The sequence below is a fragment of the Grampus griseus genome, assembly GCF_964374135.1.
Source record: "Grampus griseus genome assembly, chromosome: 2".
NCBI classification, from domain to species: Eukaryota; Metazoa; Chordata; class Mammalia; order Artiodactyla; family Delphinidae; genus Grampus; species Grampus griseus.
In genome coordinates, this window is record NC_139018.1 from 75,453,964 (window position 1) to 75,477,814 (window position 23,851).

Below are 23,851 nucleotides of genomic sequence, written 5' to 3' on the forward strand. Positions count from 1 at the left end.
TTGCCCAAGGAGAGAATATACCTCCTCCTCCGAAGGCTGCTCACTTCAGCCCTCTTGCTCCCCTTGGGTTTGTGTTCAGCTCCCCCTGCAGCCCCTCTCACTGTGTCACTCAGAGCACAGTAGTACACAGCCGAGTCTGATGCTTGCATTGAGGTTTTCTGCAGGTGGAAGGAGCTGTCACTCGTAACAAGAGTGGCCTGAAAACCTTGATGCTCTGCCCTCCGGTTTGCCTTCGAGCCCTTCAGGAGGAGTTGCGGAGCTTTGTTGAGATACTGGACGTACCAGAAAAGATAGGGATCCAGACCAGAGGTCTCGTAAGTGCAGTGCAGGGTCCTAGGCGCCCCCTCTGAGACAGTCACTGGGCCTTCTGTCTGGTTCACTGAGTCTCCATTGGTCCCTCCTACAAGAGAATCACTTTTTTATGTTATAAATGGACAGAAGGAGAGTTTTCAGCCAGAGTAGAAAACTAAAGTTACCTATAATTATAGGAAAATGAAAAATCATGAACATTTAAGATAAAATGTTACTTACTGAATATTAAGAAGATCACAAGAACAGAGTGAGTGACAGAAAACATGTTGGCAACGGTCCTTGCTCCCTAGAATACACCAAATCTAATGGGGCTAGTTTGCAGCTGAATATTGTAGAAACTTCTCACTTAGAAACTGAGAGCCCCTTTCTGCACAGCAACAGTAATCTGTCTTGTGGCTACAAAGTAAACAAGTCAAACCAGCACCTGAATAAAAAGAGGAACCACATTTGTAGGAAACCCCGCCCTCTGGTGTTCATCCTGAAAATTGCACCACAGCTATATCTGACCTCTTTTTCCTTATAAAATATTAATAGCTTGAGGCATAGATAGAGAATGGGACAGGACTCAGAAGAGAGCTCTAAACACGAGCATGCTTAGGGAAATATTCAGTTGTTGCTTCCATCATTTTCTGCATGGTACAAGTATCTCTAGCTACCCAAATAATCCCAGGCAGAATTTTTAACTGGAATAGTCAGAGATCTCTTCCTTGCATACGTCTCCATGACTCCCATGGGTAAGAGAGGGATTCATCTGCCTAGAAAGTGCTCCCTAATCTCCCCAAATCCTTTGCCTGAATTACTATTCATCCCCAAGACTCATTCAGCATGCCACAGAGGAAACATTACCTAAGGCAGGTTTCAAATAATGTGTGGTTCGTAGAAAAGGATTTTATCCCTATCCATCATGAAATGACATATTTGTAAAATACAATAAAAACAAATTACTGTAACTTCTTCACTGATAAAGGTAGAGTTGACCTTCCTTCCAACTGGACAACTGGACAAACTATATGAAACAACTTTTGGACATTGGACTACAGGTAGCACAGAGATAAGGAAAACAGATGAGGTGAGCCCAACCATTGCCCAGCTTACTTCATGGAGGCAGCTTCTCGGCACCAGTGCAGGAGGGATTTACCAAAAATAGCCCAGGTGTCTCACTGTGAGATTGATACGGAATAGGAGATTGGGAATCTTGAAGCACCTAGAATTTTTGGACAGTGTACCAGAGAGGAGGGACGTCTACAAAAGGAGAGAGAGAGAGATAATGACAGGGGGGTCACTGTGAATCCTGTGTGGAGTACTAATCTGCAACAAAAGAGAGAAAACTCACCGAGTTTGGTAAACCACCCTGAAAGGGCCTCCTTTGGGCCCATGAACCGTACTTAGATAACAGCAGCCTTACACCTTTAGCCTTATGAGGGATAGGTGACCTTACTTAGGTGTCTTTGTTCTTGAAACACCTTCTTTTATTTATTTTTTATACAGCAGGTTCTTATTAGGTATCTATTTTATACATATTAGTGTATATATGTCAGTCCCAATCTCCCAATTCATCCCACCACCACCCCCTCCCACCCCGCTTTCCCCCCTTGGTGTCCATATATTTGTTCTCTACATCGTATCTCTATTCCTGCCTTGGAAACCGGTTCATCTGTACCATTTTTCTAGATCCCACATATATGCGTTAATGTATGATATTTGTTTTTCGCTTTCTGACTTACTTCACTCTGTATGACAAACTGTATGACATTCCATACACGTCTCTACAAATGACCCAATTTCGTTCCTCTTTATGGCTGAGTAATATTCCATTGTATATATGGACCACATCTTCTTTATCCATTCGTCTGTCAGTGGGCATTTAGGTTGCTTCCAATACCTGGCTTTTGTAAACAGTGCTGCAATGAACATTGGGGTGCATGTGTCTTTCTGAATTATGGTTTTCTCTGGGTATATGCCCAGTAGAGGGATTGCTGGGTCCTATGGTAGTTCTACTTTTAGTTTTTAAGGAACCTCCATACTGTTCTCCATGGTGGCTGTATCAATTTACATTCCCACCAACAGTGTAAGAGGGTTCTCTTTTCTCCACACCCTGTCCAGAATTTGTTGTTGTAGATTTTCTGATAATGCCCATTCTAACCAGTGTGAGGTGATACCTCATTGTAGTTTTGATTTGCATTTCTCTAATAATTAGTGATGTTCAGCAGCTTTGCATGTGCCTCTTGGTCATCAGCATGTCTTGTTTTTAGAAATGACTATTTAGGTCTTCTGCCCGTTTTTAGATTGGGTTGCTTGTTTTTTTAATATTGAGCTACATGAGCTGTTTATATATTCTTTAGATTAATCCTTGTCCGTTGATTCGTTTGCAAATATTTTCTCCCGTTCTGAGGGTTGTCTTTTCATCTTGTTTATAGTTTCCTTTGCTGTGTAAAAGCTTTTAAGTTTCATTAGGTCCCATTTGTTTATTTTTGTTTTTATTTCCATTACTCTAGGAGGTGAGTCAAAAAAGATCTTGCTGTTGTTTATGTCAAAGAGTGTTCTTCCTATGTTTTCCTCTAAGAGTTTTATATTGTCTGGTCTTACATTTAGGTCTTTAATCCATTTTGAGTTCATTTTTGTGTATGGTGTTAGGGAGTGTTCTAATTTCATTCTTTTACATGTAGCTGTCCAGTTTTCCCAGCACCACTTATTGAAGAGACTGTCTTTTCTACAGTGTATTTCCTTGCCTCCTTTGTCTTAGATTAGTTGACCATAGGTACGTGGGTTTATCTCTGGGCTTTCTATCCTGTTCCATTGATCTATATTTCTGTTTTTGTGCTGCTACCATACTGTCTTGATTACTGTAGCTTCGTAGTATAGTCTGAAGTAAGGGAGCCTGATTCCTCCAGCACCATTTTTCTTTCTCAGGATTGCTTTGGCTATTCAGGGTCTTCTGTGTTTCTATACAAATTGTGAAATTTTTTATTCTAGTTCTGTGAAAAATGCCATTGGTAGTTTGATAGGGATTGCACGGAATCTGTAGATTCGGTGCAATCCCTATCAAGCTTTGGGTAGTATAGTCATTTTCACAATATTGATTTTTCCAATCCAAGAACATGGTATATATCTCCGTTTGTTTGTGTCATCATTGATTTTTTCATCAGTATCTTATAGTTTTCTGAGTACAGGTCTTTTGTCTCCTTAGGTAGGTTTGTTCCTAAGTGTCTTATTCTTTTTGATGTGATGTTAAATGGGATTTTTTCCTTAATATCTCTTTCTGATCTTTTGCTGTTAATGTGTAGGAATGCAAGACATTTCTATGCATTAATTTTGTATCCTGCAACTAAACCCAATTCACTGATTAGCTCCAGTAGTTTTCTGGTGACATCTTTAAGATTATCTATGTATAGTAGCATGTCATCTGCAAACAGTGACAGATTTACTTCTTCTTTTCCATTTGAATTTCTTTTATTTCTTTTTCTTCTCTGATCTCAGTGGCTAGGACTTCTGAAACTATGTTGAATAAAAGTGGCGAGAGTGGACATCCTTGTTTTCTTCCTGATCTTAGAGGAAATGCTTTCAGTTTTTCACCATTGAGAGTGATGTTTGCTGTGGGTTTGTCGTATATGGCCTTTATGATATTGAGGTATGTTCCCTCTGTACCCACTTTCTGGAGAGATTTTATCATAAATTAGTGTTGAATTTTGTCAAAAGCTTTTTCTGCATCTATTGAGATGATCATATGGTTTTTCTCCTTCAATTTATTAATATGGTGTATCACACTGATTGATTTGTGTATATTGAAGAATACTTGCATCCCTGGGATAAATCCCACTTGATCACGGTGTATGATCCTTTTAATGTATTGTTGGATTCTGTTTGCTAATATTTTGTTGAGGATTTTTGCATCTATATTCATCAGTGATATTGGTCTGTAATTTTCATTTTTGTAGTATCTCTGTCTGGTTTTCATATCAGCGTGATGGTGGCCTTGTCAAATGAGTTTTGGAGTGTTCCTTCCTGTGCAATTTTTTGGAAGAGTTTGAGAAGGATTGGTGTTAGCTCTTCTCTAAATGTTTGATAGAATTCACCTGTGAAGCCATCTGGTCCTGGACTTTTGTTTCTTGGAAGATTTTTAATCACAGTTTCAATTTCATTATTTGTGATTGGTCTTTTTATATTTTCTGTTTCTTCCTGGTTGAGTCTCGGAAGGCTGTGCTTTTCTAAGAATTTGTCCATTTCTTCCAGGTAATCCATTTTATTGGCATAGAGTTTCTTTTAGTAGTCTCTTATGATGCCTTGTATTTCTGCGGTGTCCATTGTAACTTCTCCTTTTTCATTTCTAATTTTATTGATTTGAGTCTTCTCCCTCATTTTCTTGATGAGTCTGGCTAAATGTTTATCAATTTTGTTTATCTTCTCAAAGATCCAGCTTTTAGTTTTATTGATCTTTGCTACTGTTTTCTTTGTTTCTATTTCATTTGTTTCCTCTCTGATCTTTATGATTTCATTCCTTCTACCAACGTTGGGTTTTGTTTGTTCTTTCTCTAGTTCCTGTAGGTGTAAGGTTAGACTGTTTATTTGAGATGTTTCTTGTTTCTTGAGGTAGGATTGTATTGCTATAAACTTCCCTCTTAGAACTGCATTTGCTTCATCCCATAGGTTTTGGATCATTGTGTTTTCATTGTCATTTGTTTGTAGGTATTTTTTCATTTCTTCTTTGATTTCTGCAGTGATATCTTGGTTATTTAGTAACATATTGTTTAACCTCCATGTGTTTGTGTATTTTTATGCTTTATTCCCTGTAATTTATTTCTAATCTCATAGCTTGTAGTAAGAACAGATGCTTGATATAATTTTAATTTTCTTAAATTTACTGAGGTTTGATTTGTGACCCAAGATGTGGTCTGTCCTGGAGAATATTCCGTGTGCACTGGAGTAGAAAGTGTAATCTGCTGTTTTTGGGTGGAATGTCCTATAAATATCAATTAAATCTATCTGGTCTATTGTGTCATTTAAAGCTTGTGTTTCCTTATTAATTTTCTGTCTGGATGATCTGTCCATTGGTGTAAGTGAGGTGTTAAAGTCCCCCACTATTATTGTGTTACTGTCGATTTCCTCTTTTATAGCTGTTAGCAGTTGCCTTATGTATTGAGGTGCTCCTATGTTGGGTGCATATATATTTATAATTGTTATATCTTCTTCTTGGATTGATCCCTTGATCATTATGTAGTGTCTTTTCTTGTCTCTTGTAACATTCTTTATTCTGAAGTCTATTTAGCTGATATGAGTATTGCTACTCCAACTTTCTCTTGATTTCCATTTGCATGGAATATCTTTTTCCATCCCTCACTTTCAGTCTGTATGTATCTCTAGGTCTGAAGTGGGTCTCTTGTAGACAGCATATATATGGGTCTTGTTTTTGTATCCATTCAGCGAGCCTGTGTCTTTCGGTTGGGGCATTTAATCCATTCACATTTAAGGTAATTATGGATATGTATGTTCCTATTCCCATTTTCTTAATTGTTGTGGGTTTGTTTTTGTAGGTCCTTGTCTTCTCTTGTGTTTTCCACTTAGAGAAATTCCTTTAGCATTTGTTTTAGAGCTGGATTGGTGGTGCTGAGTTCTCTTAGCTTTTGCTTGTCTGTAAAACTTTTGATTTCTCCATCAAATCTGAATGAGATCCTTGCTGGATAGAGTAAACTTGGTTGTAGGTTCTTCCCTTTCATCACTTTAAATATATTGTGCCACTCCCTTCTGGCTTATAGAGTTTCTGCTGAGAAGTCAGCTGTTAACCTTACGGGAGTTCTCTTGTATGATATTTGTTGTTTTTCCCTTGTGTGCTTTTCATAATTTTCCTCTGTCTTTAATTTTTGTCTCTTTGATTACTATGTGTCTCAGTGTGTTTCTCCTTGGGTTTATCGTGCCTGGGACTCTCTGTGCTTCCTGGACTTGGGTGGCTATTTCCTTTCCCATGTTAGGGAAGTTTTCGACTATATTCTCTTCAAGTATTTTCTTGGCTCCTTTCTCTCTCTCTTCTCCTTCTGGGACCACTATAATGCAAATGTTGGTGAGTTTAATGTTGTCCCAGAGGTCTCTTAGGCTGTCTTTATTTCTTTTCATTCTTCTTTTGTTATTCTGTTCCATGGCAGTGAATTCCATCATTCTGTCTTCCAGGTCACTTACCCATTCTTCTGCCTCAGTTATTCTGCTATCAATTCCTTCTAGTGTATTTTTCATTTCAGTTATTGTATTTTTCAACTCTGTTTGCTTGTTCTTGAATTCTTCTCGGTTTTTGTTCTTGAATTCTTCTAGGTCTTTGTTAAACATTGCTTGCATCTCCTCAATCTTTGCCTCCATTCTTTATCTGAGGTCCTGGATCACTATCATTATTCTGAATTCTTTTTCTGGAAGGTTGCTTATCTCCACTTCATTTAGTTGTTTTGAAACACCTTCTTTTCACTTCTTGTCACATTTTTCTTTTAATTCAACTAAGTAATTTATTATGAAAGTAGAGTTTAGATACTTAATAGTACTAGCCAGACTCTCTTCATTCCAGAGGCACGTGTGTGGTATTCATCTGTCTCCTGTTTATTTGTATTATTAGAATTCAGGAATCTCAATGTAAAGAACTGTTTGATCAGTTTCGGTCAGCTTGTTTCTCTAGTTTCTTGTGCAATTATTTGTGCTAGTGAAGTGAACACAGCAGAAGATTTGACAGGGTCATTTCATAGCTTGTTCTTTCCCTAGGATTGGGTTTACTTTATGCAAAGTATGACTGTATTTATAGCAGGAAGTTAAAACATTGTTACTTGCTCACATCAACAATTTTAAGGCATGGGGACTTTGTTTCTGCAGACATCTGTGATGTTGCCTTACACAGGCTCTCAGGGCAGTGCTGTCAATCTAGTAACAATGGCTATGACTAAGTCAGTTGAACACAAGAATCGTCTTCTTCAAATGATACATATTCACCTACATAGATTTTCTCACCAGTTAAAATGATCTGTTTTTTTAGCTCTTACTAAAATTAGGGTCTTGAGTAGAGTTATCCTGCTGGCAAGACTCTTGGCTCAGCAGACCACCTAGGTACTCTTATATTATTGTGTGTGTTCAGGAATCCCTAGGCTCAAGCATTCATTCTGGAAATTTACAGAGTTGTCTACAATGTGTAAACCAAAACCAGACACGATTCCTATCTCAAATTGCTTTCAGTTGAGTGAGGAGCAGGTAAGTAAAACAAATCTTATGCCCTGCCTGTACTCCCACTAGCCTGGACCCAGCCATGTGGAATGAGGGCTCAGACTGGAAGTGGAGAGCTGATGCAGTTATCACCAGGGAAATAAAACCTGCTTGAATACTTTATTTCCTCTATTTAGATTTATTTTTGTTCTTTTCTCTCCCTCTCCATTTCTTTGGCCTGTTTATCCTGATGTTTAACTCCCAATGCTCAGGTGTCCAGCACCCAGTGTGCAGGACTCCAGAATGTTAGGGAAGAAGGCAGTGTTTACCTTCAGGTGGGTGTCCAGACATCCACCCTGTTAGGTGAGGACAGTGACTACATCTTCCAGTACCATTAAAACTATGATAACTGTTAAATTCTCCATTATGCAGTATGCAGAAAGCAAACAGCATGGCTGGCTGAGAAGCAGCAGAAGGTTTTGTTAGGAGTTACATAAAAGTTGACAGAACTATTCCTCTAGTTGCTTGATCCTTTGGTGGAATCGTCAAGAAAATCTTGGCTCAGGTGTTATGCAAGACAAACTGCCCTGCAAGATCCCTGTATAGCACAGGGAACTATACTCAATATCTTGTAATAACCTATAATGGAAAAGAATCTGAAAAAGAATAGATACGTATGTATAACTGAATCACTTTGCTGTACACCTGAAACTAACACAACACTGTAAATCAACTATACTTCAGTAAAAATGTTTTAAATGTTTAAAAAATATTCTTAACACTTTTATCCATTTAAAGAACTGAGATGCTTTTATTTGTAAAGTGCCGTTATTCCATTTGTCTTTACTTTGTTAAAAATAACGTAAAGAACACAAAAGCCTCAAAACCAAGGGGAGTATTCTAAGTTGGCCATACAGATGATTAGAAATATGCTTTTGTTATTTAATTTGTTGCTATCAAACAAAAAACTGCAAATCTAAAAATTCCCATGTAATTCCTACCCCCCAGAGGTTGGCAAACAGTTTTTCTGTAAAGGGTCAAATAGTAAATAGTTTAGGATTTGAAGTCATATAGTCTCTGTCGTGACTACTCAACTATGCTCTTATAACACGAAGCATCCATGGTCAATGCATAAATAAATGGACATGGCTGTTTTCCAATAAAACTTTATTTCCAAACACAGGTGGCAGGCTGCTTTGCCCTGTCGGCTGTGCTTTGCCAATCCCTGCTATGCCATAAGAATGTATCCATAAACTTCCAAAGATTTCTTTTTTTTAATAAATATTATCGTATCCTTTTGAGGAGACTTAAAATAAAGAATACATTAATGGATAGAAAAGAAGAAGAAGGAAATTAGATGATCCTAATGCCTAAGATACATTGATGCTGAGTTTTCAAGGGTGAGACACACAGATATGGACACTACCATTAAGGAACTCACAGAAGTAGTAGTGAAAACAGGTCTTAATCAAATAATCAAAGAAGTAAAGGAGAAACTGCAAATGTGAAAATGCAGAGGTCTATAATTCTAAAAATGCCCCCTAGCTTCCTTCAGCTACTGACTCTTGGAAAGATGTATAAGAATGGATAGGCATTTACCATTTTTTTTACTCTTTTGAAGGGAGGAAAAAAATTTAGGAAACGGAAAATAAATAAGAAATCACCTACAGTTGCCATGAAGGGGTCATATAGTAGGAAAAAGGTACTTTTAAGAAACTTAAGGACTTTCCTGGCAGTGCAGTGGTTAAGAATCCTCCTGCCAATGCGGGGGACATGGGTTCAAGCCCTGGTCCAGGAAGATCCCACATGCCGTGGAGCACCTAAGCCTGTGCACCACAACTACTGAGCCTGTGCTCTAGAGTCCACGAGCCACAACTACTGAGCCCACGTGCCACAAGTACTGAAGCCTGTGCACCTAGAGCACGTGCTGTGCCACAGAGAAGCCACCGCAATGAGAAGCCCGCAAACTGCAACGACAAGTAGCCCCAACTCAGCACAACTGGGGAAAATCCACACGCAGCAGCAAAGACCCAACGCAGCCCAAAATTAATTAATTAATTTAAAAAAAAGAAACTTAAATAATACCAGTATTGGTGAAGAGAGAGAGAGACAGAGAGGGAGAGAGATTAGGAGTACATTGTGAAATGAGGTTGGAGAGGTAACAAGATCCTAAATTATGCAAGGTTTTGTAGGTCAATATAAGAAGTTTTGGGACTTTCCTGGTGGCACAGTGTTTAAGAATCCACCTGCCAAAGCAGGGGACATGGGTTTGAGCCCTGGTCCAGGAAGATCCCACATGCCTTGGAGCAACTAAGCCTGTGCACCACAACTAGTGAGCCTGCACTCTAGAGCCTACGAGCCACAACTACTGAGCCCATACACCGTGACTACTGTAGCCCGTGCACTCTAGGGCCTGTGTACTGCAACGACTCAGTCTGCGTGCTGCAACTACGGAAGCCTGTGTACCTAGAGTCCGTGCTCCACAGCAAGAGAAGCCACCACAATGAGAAGCCTGTGCACCGCAACGAAGAGTAGCCCTGGCTTACCACAACTAGAGAAAGCCCGCACGCAGCAACGAAGACAAAATGCACCCAAAAATAAAATAAATAAAAATTTTAAAAGAAGTTTCTCTTTATTCTAAGAGCAAATGGGGATCCAGGTGATTGACATGGTCAAATCTGCACTCTGACAAGATCATTCTCACTGTGGTACAAAGGACTACATTGAAGAATGATGGGGTGTGTCACATGCTGGGGAGCAAGGGACTTAAATGGATTTTTAATTAGGATGGTGGAGGTGAATTAGCGTGTGGGGTTTGTAACATGTTCTGGAGACCTTTAGGAAGCAAAGTCAACAGAACTGGGAGATAGACTGGATATAGTATTTCAAAAATGAATAACTATGAAGCAAAAAAACCCATATGAGTCTTAATATACCCTAAACTGAGGATAGCAGAAATTGCTATTTGCCTAAAGAATGCCCATTCTCTCCTATTTTTTACTAATAGAACCACAGTTTTGATGTGAGTGACAACATGCTGAGACTGAAAAAATACTGACATCCCAGACTCCTTTGCAGACGGGAGAAAGGTGGGGACATGGAATAACACTTTGGTCAGTGAAATGTAGCAGCTGTTGGGTGGATTTTCTGGAAATGATTGACTTGGCCAGCATGTACTCATTTGCATCTTGACGTTCTCTTTCTCTGTCTGTAATGTGTATAAAGTGGATGGATCTCTAGCAGTTTCTGCCAAGTATATAAACAAAAGTGACACTTTAAGGACAAGAGACAGAGAGCTACAAGGAAGCCCCTTGATTTTTTATAACGTGATGACGGTAGTATAGCAGCCCTGGACTGCAGATAATACATATGACAGAGATTCTTTACGTGAGAGGAAAGTAAACTCCACCTTGTTAAAAACATTATTATTTGAAGTTTTTGTAACTTGAAGCTGACCCAGTCTCTAACTGATATAGAAGATGTTCATTCAAAATACAATGCATCGGGCTTCCCTGGTGTGACACAGTGGTTGAGATTCCGCCTGCCGATGCAGGGGACATGGGTTCGTGCCCGGTCTGGGAAGATCCCACATGCCGCGGAGCGGCTGGTCCCTTGAGCCATGGCCGCTGAGCCTGCGCGTCCGAGCCTGTGCTCCGCAACGGGAGAGGCCACACTAGTGAGAGGCCCACGTACCGCAAAAAAAAAAAAGCTATTGAGTCAGTCTACCAAACATTTGAAGAAGAGTTAACACTGATCCTTCTTAAACTATTCCAAAAAATTGCAGAGGAAGGAACATCTCAGTGCTATCTGCTGCATCACTTTGGTCTTATGATCCAGCAGATCCAAAAATGATGCCTGGAGTTTCCATGGCAAACAGGATGGAGACATGGGAAACACCAACAGGAAAATTGCAGCATAGTCCACTGGTATTGGGGGCTGTGGGGAATATATGCCCTGTTCTTTAAATATTGATTCTCCTTTTAAGAAACAGTTTCTGACTTGCTAATTGACCATGGCAAAGTCTGAATATCTAACTTAGGAAAAAACTAACTTAGTGACCATGCAGCCTGAACTTCCATCATGAACCAAGTGTTGTCCAACTACATACCTGCACTGTTGATCATGCCCAGCAGCAATCTATCATCAAGTGGAAATGATATATAAGAGACGAGGCTCAGGCATCCCCAGAAGATCCAGGTAAGCTGAATGAGTAAGCACCTCAGATTCCTTTGACACAAACTCTTCTTCTTTTGTATACTCTCCCTTAACCATGTCTATAACCTTCTGGGGAGTTCCTTATAATCAGTTCACTAAGGAACAAGAAAATCAAGCCTATTTTTCATATGGATTTGCACATTATTTTGGTACCACACAAAACTAGCACTATAGCCCACTGAAGGCTGAAGATGAAGGACAATCCCTCCACATCATCAGGTGATACCTTTTGGTTATTCATGTTCTCTAGAGTGAGAGATGGCCAGAGGTACTGATCTACAGTGATCTTTGGCAGTTGCTAATGATTTTTCTGGTAAGAGACTTGGATGGAACAAGATCGGAAGATTAGTGCCAAGGAAATCTAGGAAAGAGGTATCTGGATGGACCTCTCAGAATGGGCACAGACTGTCAAGATAATTATGCACTATGTGGAAACTGGCCAAGGGAAATGGAAGCTCTTAATAATGGACAAAACAATGCACTCTATAGATGTGTCAACGTCTTTCCCCAGCCACCTCGATGCTTGATCAATGATCGCATGAGCAAAGTGGCCTTGCTAGCAGGAATGGAAGATATGCATGAAGTCAAAAACATTGATTTCCCCTTACCAAGCTTGACCTAGCTAATGGTGTTGCTCAGCGACTAATCTGCCAAACTCAGAGACTAATGCTGAGCCCCTGATATGGTGTCATTCCCCAGAGAGACTGCCCAGACACCTGATGACGAGGGGATTGCATTAGACATCTTCCATGATGGAGATGACTGAGATTTGTTCTCGCAGGAGTAGACACAGATACTTGCATATGGATTTGTCTTCCTTGCTCATTGTACTCTGCCAGCATCATCCTTATAAACTCACAGAATGCCTAATTTCATCAAGGGATTGCCCACAGTATTTCTTCTGAGGAAGAAGCTATTCTCACTGCACAAGATTACAGCAGTGGGCACATGCCCATGGGATTATTTATCTTACCTCATAACCCGTCACCCAGAATTGGCCGGCCTGTTGAAATGTAGAATGGCTTATTGATTCCGTTATAGCCCCAGTTGGAAAACAACTCTGTAAAAAGATGGGATTCTGTCTTATATGATGTAATATATGCTTTATAGCAGAGACTATTATATGATGTTTTCTCCCCCATACCCAGAATGCATGAGTCCAGGAATCAAGGAAGTGGCTCTGGGAGTGGACGCTCTCATGATTATTACCAGTAACCTACTAGCAGTATTTTTGCTCCCAATGTTTGTAACGTGGAGCTGTATTTGTTTGGAGGTCTTACTCTCTGAGAGGAGAAAGGCTTTCACCAGGGGACACAGCAATAATTTCACTAAATTGGAAGATAAGACAGCCATGTGGCCATTTGGGCTACATATGTCTCACAGCAATGAATAGAAAATGAGGTTACTCTACTGACTGGAGTGATTGATACCAATTACCAAGGAGGAATTAGGTAGCTGCTACACAACAGATATAAAGAGGACTATGTCTGGAACCCAGGAGATTTCCTAGGGGAGCCTCTGGGAACTTCCAAGCCTGATACTAAACGTTAATGTTAAATTACAGCAAGCAATAAAAAGACAAGATTTTTGAGTACTCAGACCCTTTGAGAATGAAGATTTGGATCACACCACTAGGGAAGTAACCTAATCCACTGAGGTTATGGCTGAGGGCAGGGAAAATATAAACTGTGTAATAAAAGAAAGAAGCCATCCATGTCAATTGCAGTATCATGTCCAAATTGGGAATCAAAGAATGTAGTAGTTTTCTATATTTTCTTTTTGCTCTTTACATGTGTGTTCCTTTGTATACATTGCCATTTTCTTCTTCTTTCTCCTCACCATAATTATTTTATATGCAGATTGTCAGAGATTAAGTTTACAATTTAGTCTGTGTAAAACAGCATTTTCAGTGAAATTTCCTCTGAATTTTAGAAGTAATTAATACAGCCAGTGATCCGTAGTGACTGCTGGGATTATGGGTCTCCTCATTTGGGGGAAATGAGAACGTCTTCGCTTGTTCAAAGGACAGCTTTAGCTTGTTAGATAGAAACATAGAGTCATTTCACCGTTGTTTGGAAGTTCAAATGTATATGGAGGGGTGTGTAGGAAAGATCAGTAACCAGAAAGATGGGGCATGCCACTTATCAATTTATTGCCTTTCAATTATAAATCCACCCTTCATGGATTCAGAGGGTGACTCTGGACATGGACCTTGTAAACATTTCTCCTTCACCAGCTGGCATGATGTTAAGCTTTGTCAGTAGAGGGAACGGGAAGGACACTGCAGGAAGAAGCAGCATCTCTTCCAGGTCCTGGCATGTTTTCCACACTTCTTTTTTGTTTTTGTTTTTGTTTTGCATTGCGCCGGCCACTTACTGCTGTGGCCCCTCCCGCTGAGGAGCACAGGCTTTGGACGCACAGGCCCAGCGGCCATGGCTCACGGCCCCAGTCGCTCCACGGCATGTGGGATCTTCCCGGACCGGGGCACAAACCCACGTCCCCTGCATCGGCAGGCGGACTCTCAACCACTGCACCACCAGGGAAGCCCTTCCACACTTCTTGTTCCTGCAGTGCTTGGCCATCCTGTTGGACACCAGTGATGCTCACCTCCAGCAACATTTAATGACAGCCCCCCAGGTGGTTTCTTGGCAGGTTTCACAAGCACCCAAGCAAATTCAGCAGCACTCCCTTGCCAGCTTCCTATAAATTGTGTTGGAACCCTGGGAGGTGTTCTTCTGCCTGTCAACCTTGTTCTCTGGCACCTCAGCAAACTTCCCCATCCAGCAGGCTGCAGCCACACACTCCCCAATGAAGCCTGAGTCATTGGCTTGGTAGGAGAAGGGGGTACAAATTACAACATGTTAGTTTCCTCGGAACTCTGGCTTAGTCCTAGAGATAACAGCGTCTCTCTACCTATGCTATTCTTATGTTCTTTAGAGTTCTTTTTACTCACTAGTAAATAACTCCCTGTTATTAGTGAATAGTTCTTTATATTAAACTTTCCTTGTTCAAATTGCTGTGATGTTTCTCCTGATTGCACTTGATTTGGGTAATATGGGTCCATGAAGTGCATGAGAGGAAAGGCATTAGCTGTAGAAAGGTCAGCAACCACATGTCAGGAAACAGTATCCTCCTTTTCAGGAACTGTGCTTCAGTACGTGGTGATGAGCACACGTGGGGGTGGATGCTACGGCAGAGGAGATAAAGAGGAGGGACTGCACCACTTAAGCCTGGGGAGCCCCTCTGGGCCAAGAAAAGGATTTTTATGCCATTACATAGTTTTATTTCAAAAGTATTTTTCCATGTACTAATCTATAGAATAAATACACTTACTATTTTAAAAATTAATTTAGGCATTGTAGGTAATGAGAATTTCCTTGAACAAATTTTTGAGATTAATCTATAGCTAACTGACAACTGATGGCAACTGTATCTGAGAGGTAAACTCAGTGTCAGTCTCTAGAGAGAGAATGCCCCACTGTGGCCAAATAGGGAACTTAGAAATATTTTCAGTAACTCTTAAGGGGTTTTTGCTCTGCTTCCTTTGTAAAACCAGTTACTGTGTCCCTCAGAGCACAGTAATACACCGCTGAGTCTTCCTCTTGAGCTGATAGTTTTTTCAGATGGAAGGATGCCTCACCCTTGTTGAGGTCAGCCGTGAAACCTCTGATAGTCTCTCTTGAGGTGTGTCTCAGGAGTAACTGGAGGTGTTGTTTGGGGTAGTGTACATACCAGAAGAGCACAGAACTCCCAGAATATGAGTAGTTGCACTTCACCTGCACTGGGGACCCTTCAAAGACGGAGATGTGGTCCTCAGGCTCAGTCACTGTCTGGGCTCTTGTTCCTCCTATAACACCAATTCTGGATCAGGGATTGGATTGTCTTGCAGACAGAGGAGAATAGTTCGTTAAACTGATTCTAAATCAGAAGACCAGAGAAAGATAGAATAAAAAGAGACTTTACTCACTGAGTGTGAATATCATCACAAGCACTGAGATGAGGGTGGGCTTCATGTCTGAGCTGTGAGGAAACAGGAAGCTCCTTTCTGCAGGTTTTTCCTGGAAACAGTTCAGCCACATGGACACCCTGACAGAGCAGTGAGTGAGTTTACACTGGCATGCAAAGTAAAAACTCTTCCTCAAAGGACTGGCTGCTTTCTGGCTTTCTATCAAGTTCAAGTTGTGTAGCATCTTCCTCTAGAGGCCCTATCTGATACTGCAGATAATCTCGGGCTTCAGGAGGCCTTCAGTTCTGAAACAGAATGGTGAGGGATTTCCTCCACAGTTAGTAAGACAAAGTGTAATGCTGTACTAAGTGAAGAAGCATGTTACCAGAAAGGTCCAGATAGAGATATCGACGGAACATAATAGAAAGTCCAAACATACAAATTATTTATGGAAATTTAGTTATCAAAAAATAGGGAAAAGATGGTATATTCAGTAAAATATGTCTTCATGAATGGAGAGTCATCTAGAGATCAGCAACTAAATTTGGATGCATACCTTAACATCAGCTACGAAATAAATTCCAAAGAGAGATAATTAATATTTTAAATAAAATAAAAGCATATTTTTATAAATTTAGGATGGTCATGAATTTTCTAAACATGAGAGTCAGAAAGAATAAGGGAAAATATTGATAGATCAGCCTTCACAGAAATTTAAGCTTCTGTACAAGTATGTTAATGAAATGTGTAAACATTACCATATCAAGGTATTTTCCATTCATCATCATTGATTCTGACCTTCCTCACACCAGGAATGGACCTTTAGAATTTTAGTTCTACAGGTTTTTTTGACCTAAGAATAAGGCAATTCTAGAAAGATGGTAGATTTAAAATGTCCCTGATCCCCTGTGCTTAGCCAAGGAGCTTCTGTGGAAGCCAGCCATGCTGTGCCAACAGAGCTTAAGTGAGGTGTCCCATTGAGGCTCATATAGAAATCTGGGGTCAGTAGCAGGGAACTCCAGGATGAAGAGCAGAAAACAATAGGTTGTAGAGAAAGCTTGGCATGTACAGATCAATGGACATCTAAGTAGGAAACTAGTTGTTTGGGGAAAGCCTTTCCTCTAGCCCCCAAATAGCTGAGAAGAAAGTAACAGGTAGGCTGAGTCCCAGCTGTCCTTAACGAAGAGGAGTACAAGGAGATAGGAGAGCAAAGAGATTTCCTTCTAGTTTTTCAGCAAAGTACTGGCATTGTTGCTGAGACCAGTGCCCTACTGTCTGCTACATTGCTGATCACAGGTATAGAAATACCTAGGCTTTCCACCCTCACAACATTGCCTCCACTTAAAGTGCCCCAGTAATCAGACATGTCAGGAAGGAGTAAAGAAAGGGAAAGGACACCTCAGAGAAAAATAAGGGCTTCATCTGGGGAAAATATAGTCTGAAAAAATTATCAGAGTCAGTGACACAATTTCCCTAGCCAAAAATCAGGACACATAGTTTGACAGTGATCAAGAATTCATTTACAAGGAAGCTCTCACAAAGAAAGAATATCTCACTCAATGCATTGTTTATTTATTGAATCTCTTAGAAGAAAACATAGGAAAAATACTCTTTGACATAAATCACAGCAAGATCTTTAATGACCCACCTCCTAGAGTAATGAAAATAAAAACAAAAATAAACAAATTGGACCTAATTAAACTTAAAAGCTTTTCCACAAAATCTACAGATTCGGTGCCATGCGTATCAAAATTCCAATGACATTTTTTACAATTCTAAAATTCATATGGTATCGCAAAGGACCCCAAATAGCCAAAGTAATCTTGAGCAAGTAGAACAAAGTGGGAGGCATTTCACTTCCTGATTTCAAAATATAATACAGGGCTTCCCTGGTGGCGCGGTGGTTGACAGTCCACCAGCCGATGCAGGGGACACGGGTTCGTGCCCCAGTCCGGGAAGATCCCACATGCCGCAGAGCGGCTGGGCCCGTGAGCCGTGGCCGCTGGGCCTGTGCATCCGGAGCCTGTGCTCCGCAACGGGAGAGGCCACAACAGTGAGAGGCCCGCGTACCGCAAATAAAAATAATAATAATACAAAGCTTTTGTAATCAAAACAGTATGGTACTGGCATAAAAACAGACTTACAGGCCAATGGAACAGAAGACTGCGAATTATTTGTGATTTGATTCATATGATATGCTTAAAAAAACTGCCCTCCAAAATATTGTAAAAAGTTTACACACACAGAAGTCAAGCCTCCCTGAATTCAAAATTTCATAATTTCTAGTGGCAGAAAAATGAGTCATTCAAAATGTTGAGCCTGAATAGCTGCCTCAAAATAAACTAACAAACAAAAATTAAGAAAAATACAAAGCCTTAAACCTCAGCCTCTCTACCCATGCACACACACACACGCGCGTGCAAATTTAAAGATTTAAAGACAAAATTAATCTGAGAAAAACTAAAGAAAATATGAGATAAAATTTTATCATTTTAGAGTGCTACAGATTTTTAAGCATGAAATATAACTCAGAATCCGTAAAAGAAATTTTTCAAAAATTTACTACATACTATTTTTAAAATTCTGCCTGCCAAACAATCAAGACCATAAACAAAGTCAAAAAGGTTAATTAAACTTTTTTAAAAGACACGTATATGTGACAGTCCTATGACAACTTTCTTAACATAGAGAATGTTCTTTAAACTCTATATTTAAATGACTATAACACAGTAGGAGATGGGAAGATATATGAATAGACAATTTATACAAAAATATATAAATGACTTTGAAATGAAGCTCCATCTCATTCATAAATTTTAAATTATTAATTTTTTTAAAAAAGCCTAACATAAGCAACACTCCAGAACCTTAGTAATACACAAGGTTTGGGGAAAATAGATATTGTGCCTAATCATGACTATTGTGGTAAAACTTATCTAGAAGGAAATTTAGTTGAATCATATAGACTATGAGTATGCTACTTTCTTGAATAATAATTTTTTCCTTGAAGTGAATAGTTAATTATTACATTTTAAATTTTTCATTATTTTGGCTTACGTACTTATATGTGCTGTTGCTCAATTCATCAATGGCTAACTTCCAATTTTCTGCTGGGTTTGGGAAATGATCACTGCTTGTTACACAGGCACTGGTAGAGAACATGGGTAGTCTGCTGCTTATATATTTTCAGTCTTCCTATTTTCAGCCTTCACTCCCTGAATGCCCTCAAAACACACAGAGCACCATCCACCCTAATTATTCAAGTGTAATTAATGCTTCTGGTTTCTAAACCCTTCCACAGGGGTACAGCACACATCCAAGTGCTTCTTGTTTCTTCTTACATTGGCCCCAAGTCTCATTGTTTATGTGACGTTACCTTGAAATTACTTTGGCCCTGGATGAGGAACTATTGATGTCAGACTCTTTTTTCAAAATCATTAATGAAGAGTTGGGTATGGGGAATATTCACTTCTTGTTCTTATTCTCTAGAAATTTGTATGAGTTTTGTATCAACCAGAGACTGAGGGACAAACCACCATAGACTGTGCCACAGAGTGGATCAAATGGAGAGACACTCAGCCTCCAGGCCCCTTGTTGCCACTCAAAGAGTTTGTGCTCAGCTGCCCCTGCAGTTCCCATCACTGTGTCACTCAGAGCACAGTAGTACACAGCCGAATCTGAATCTTGGACTGAGGCTTTCTCCAAGTGGAAGGATTTTGATTGTTTGTGGTATGTGGCTTCAAACTCCTTATTGGTTCCCTTCTCATTGTCCTTCATGGCTTTCAGAAGGACCTGTGGACCTTCTCCAGGATATTGAACATACCAGAAAGTAGTGGGGTACCCAGTGGTTGAATAAGTGCAATTTATGGTCAAGGCAGCCCCTTCTGGAAGAGTCATTTGGCCATCCATCTGGGTCACTGAGTCTTCACGGGTTTGTCCTGGGGAAAAATAAAAGAGTTCTGTATCATTTTGGGCATAAAGGTCTGGAATAAAATTATGATTAAAGGTTTTGTTGACATAACAGAAGAAAGAATCCAAATTTTTAGAGGCATTTTGCTTACCAAGCACTAAGAGTATCACAGTCACTAAGCCTGGAGAAGAGTTCATCTCTAGAGTGTCTCCTGAATAATGTCCTTGACTCTTCACATGAAGAAATATTGAAGTCACAGTGAAGTGATAAACTTAAGCCTAGTTTCAGACAGGAAATGTGTTTGTGTTAGGAAACTGCACCCCCTGGTGGAAAGACACTGAAATGGGATGCACGTTTCCTGGTCTCCTCAAGTCAGAAAAATGTTATCCTTGACTTTATTCATGAGGTACATGCCAGTCTTCAGGTGGTGCTTGGAAGTCTGATCAAGAGCTGTCATAACTTCTCAGGTCTGTTTTGCTCTTAGGACCCTGCCTGACATGGAAGTTCTTTAACAGAGCATCCCAGGTATTTCTGCAGCTGAGAAGATAACAGTTCTCTTAAGCACTTTATATAGTACTTTATGTTCTCAGGTATCCATGGTGGGCCAGCCTATAATCCACTGAATGTCAGAAAAGAATCTGAGGTTGATTACAGAGGACGTAATAAGAAGCCAAATCAGTACTGAGTGAATCTCTGTGTTTCAGCATTGTACCCCAATTTATAGAGCAACAGTGACTGACCTGTATTACATGCTCACTAAATATTTGTTATACCAAACAAAACTAATGAATCAAGGGTCACTGATTGAGGAATCACTACTACTTGAAATATAATATTTTATCGGTCCCAAAATAATATCTGTTTAATAAAATCTTTTCAGAGGAAAAAGCCACACTATCTTATCAATAGTCAAAGAATCCTGAATTTCAGAATCATTAAAATGTGAAAACAAAAGAAATATCATAATTGAAATGATCAAATCCTTATAGAATGGTCTGAGATCAATGTCTTATTCTCCTACTATTTTCTTGACTCCAAGATAAAAGGGTTGGCCTATGTGAATCAGACAAGTACTAATCTTATACTCTTAGTGAATAACCTCAAGGATGCTTTCTGTTACCATCCACCGGCCATATTTTTTTTTTTTTTTTTTTTTTTTTTTTTGTGGTACGCGGGCCTCTCACTGTTGTGGCCTCTCCCGTTGCGGAGCACAGGCTCTGGACGCACAGGCTCAGCAGCCATGGCTCACGAGCCCAGCCGCTCCGTGGCATGTGGGATCTTCCCGGACCGGGGCACGAACCCGCGTCCCCTGCATCGGCAGGCGGACTCTCAGCCACTGCGCCACCAGGGAAGCCCATCGGCCATATTTTATTGCCAAACTTTAATCGAATACTTTAATCGAATTGCCAAACTTTAATCGAATTCAATCCCACCCAGGGATTGAATCCGGGCTCTCAGCAGTGAAAGTGCGGAGTCCTAACCACTGGACTGCCAGGGAATTCCCACAAGTGTGTAATTTTTTAAAGCTCCCAGATGATTTTGTTGCAGCCAGTCTGATGCCAGTTTATAAGATTTCATTTGTGATCAGTGTCCTAGACCGAGATGGTCATCAAAGATCAGGGAGTAGGACTTCCCTGGTGGCGCAGTGGTTGAGCGTCCGCCTGCCGATGCAGGGGACACGGGTTCGTGCCTTGGTCCGGGAAGATCCCACATGCCGCGGAGCGGCTGGGCCCGTGAGCCATGGCCGCTGGGCCTGTGCGTCCGGAGCCTGTGCTCTGCAACGGGAGAGGCCACAACAGTGAGAGGTCCGAGTAACGCAAAAAAAAAAAAAGGTAAGATTTTTTGAGTTAAAAATTTTTAAGACTTTTAAAAGGATTTTTATTGGAGTATAGTAGATTTACAATGTTGTGTTAGTTTCTGCTGTACAGCAGAGTGAATCAGTTATACATGTACATATATCCACTCTTTTTAGATTCTATTCCCATGTAAATCATTACACTCTTTTTTAGATTCTATTCCCATGTAAGTCTATTCCCATGTAAGTATTCAGTAGAGTTCCCTGTGCTATACAGTAGGTTCTTATTAGTTATCTATTTTATATATAGTAGTGTTATATGTCAATCCCAATCTCCCAATTTATCCCTCCTCCCCATTTCCCCCTTGGTAACCGTAAGTTTGTTTTCTACATCTGTGACTCTACTTCTGTTTTGTAAATAGGTTCATTTGTACCATTTTTTTTAGATTGAACATATAAGCAATATCATATAATATTTGTCTTTCTCTGTCTGACTTACTTCACTCAGTATGACAATCTCTAGGTCCATCCATGTTGCTGCAAATGGCATTATTTCATTCTTTTTTATGGCTGAGTAATGTTCCATTGTATGTATGTACCACATCTTCTTTATCTATTCCTCCATTGGTGAACATTTAGGTTGCTTCCATGTCCTGGCTATTGTAAATAGAGCTGCAATGAACACTGGGGTGCATATGTCTTCCTGATTTATGGTTTTCTCTGGATATATGCCCAGAAGTGAGATTGCTGGATCATATGATAGTTTTATTTTTAGTTTTTTAAGGAACCTCCATACTATTCTCCATAGTAGCTGTATCAATTTACATTCCCACCAGCAGTGTAGGAGGGTTCCCTTTTCTCCACACCCTCACCAGCATTTATTGTTTGCAGATTTTTGGATGAAGGCCATTCTGATCAGTGTGAGGTGATACCTCATTGTAGTTTTTGTTTTGTTTTGTTTTGTTTTTTGTGGTACGTGGGCCCCTCACTGTTGTGGCCTCTCCTGTTGTGGACCACAGGCTCTGGACGCGCAGGCTCAGCAGCCATGGCTCACGGGCCCAGCCGCTCCGTGGCATGTGGGATCTTCCTGGACCGGGGCACGAACCTGTGTCCCCTGCATCGGCAGGCGGATTCTCAACCACTGCCCCACCAGGGAAGCCCCCCTCATTGTAGTTTTGATCTGCATTTCCCTAATAATTAATGATGTTGAGCATCTTTTCATGTGCCTCTTGGCCATGTGTATGTCTTCTTTGGAGAAATGTCTATTGAGATCTTCCACCCATTTTTTTGACTGGGATGTTTGGTTTTTTGACATTGAGCTGCATGAGCTGTTTGTATATATTGGAGAATAAGCCCTTGTTTGTGCATTCATTGGCAAATATTTTCTCCCATTCTGTGGCTTGTCTTTTCATTTTGTTTACGGTTTCCTTTGCTGTGCAAAAGCTTTTAAGTTTCATTAGGTCCCACTTGTATATTTTTGGTTTTATTTTCATTACTCTAGGAGGTGGACCAAAAAAGGTCTTGCTGTGACTTATGTCAGAGAGTGTTCTGCCTATGTTTTCCTCTAAGAGTTTTATATTATTTGGTCTTACATTTAGATCTTTATTTTCATGTATGGTGTTAGAGACTGTTCTAATTTCATCCTTTTACACGTAGCTGTCCAATTTTTCCAGCACCACTTAATGAAGGGACTGTATGACATTCCTTTTAAGATTTCTACTCTACACAACTGCTTTTGAAATGCAAATATAAGAGGCAGTTACAATACAAGATCACTTAGCAACCACCCATTACCATTCAAATTTTAAGACACTGAGATAATGGGATTAGAGGTAGAAGGAGGAAATTTGAGGGAAGGAGTATTTGGGATTGTGTAACACTGATTGAAAAAGAGGGCCTGGAGGTTTCCAAAATGTGCCACATGATGGCAAAAATACTTTTGAAGGAGTGGTGCAGTGAAGGGCAAGAGCAGAGAAACAAGATAATTCATAGTCTGCTTCTCACAATGTCCTTTTAAGAGCCACTAATTATTGATCTTTTTGTGGAAAAGACTGATGGGAGGCAGGTAAAGCTTACATTATGGCAATTGAGCTGTTCCATGCTAGAGGTGTTAATAAGACAGAATGAGGATTAGCACAAGTTTGTGACATATCAGGCACCTTAGAAAGTAAACTAGTGTACCATTAACTCAGCTAACAAAACGAAATTAAATGACTTCATTAAACGGTGTAAAACTGCATAATATTCAAAAAGAGGAAAATCACAAAAAGATTTCACAACCTTCCTTATTCAAAACAATACCTGTAATGTAATATATATTCAATAAATATTTAATGAACAAATTGAAAATCCAAAAATTCACGCATATTTTTACTAATTTTTGAATGAGATGTCTCTGAATTTCCTTAGTCAATTCTTGTAGCTCATTCTAATCACTAAATGGGCAAGGATTTTATGTGGCTATTTTTTGTCTTCAATAAAAAATTTGAACCCAAATTTTCAGGGATAA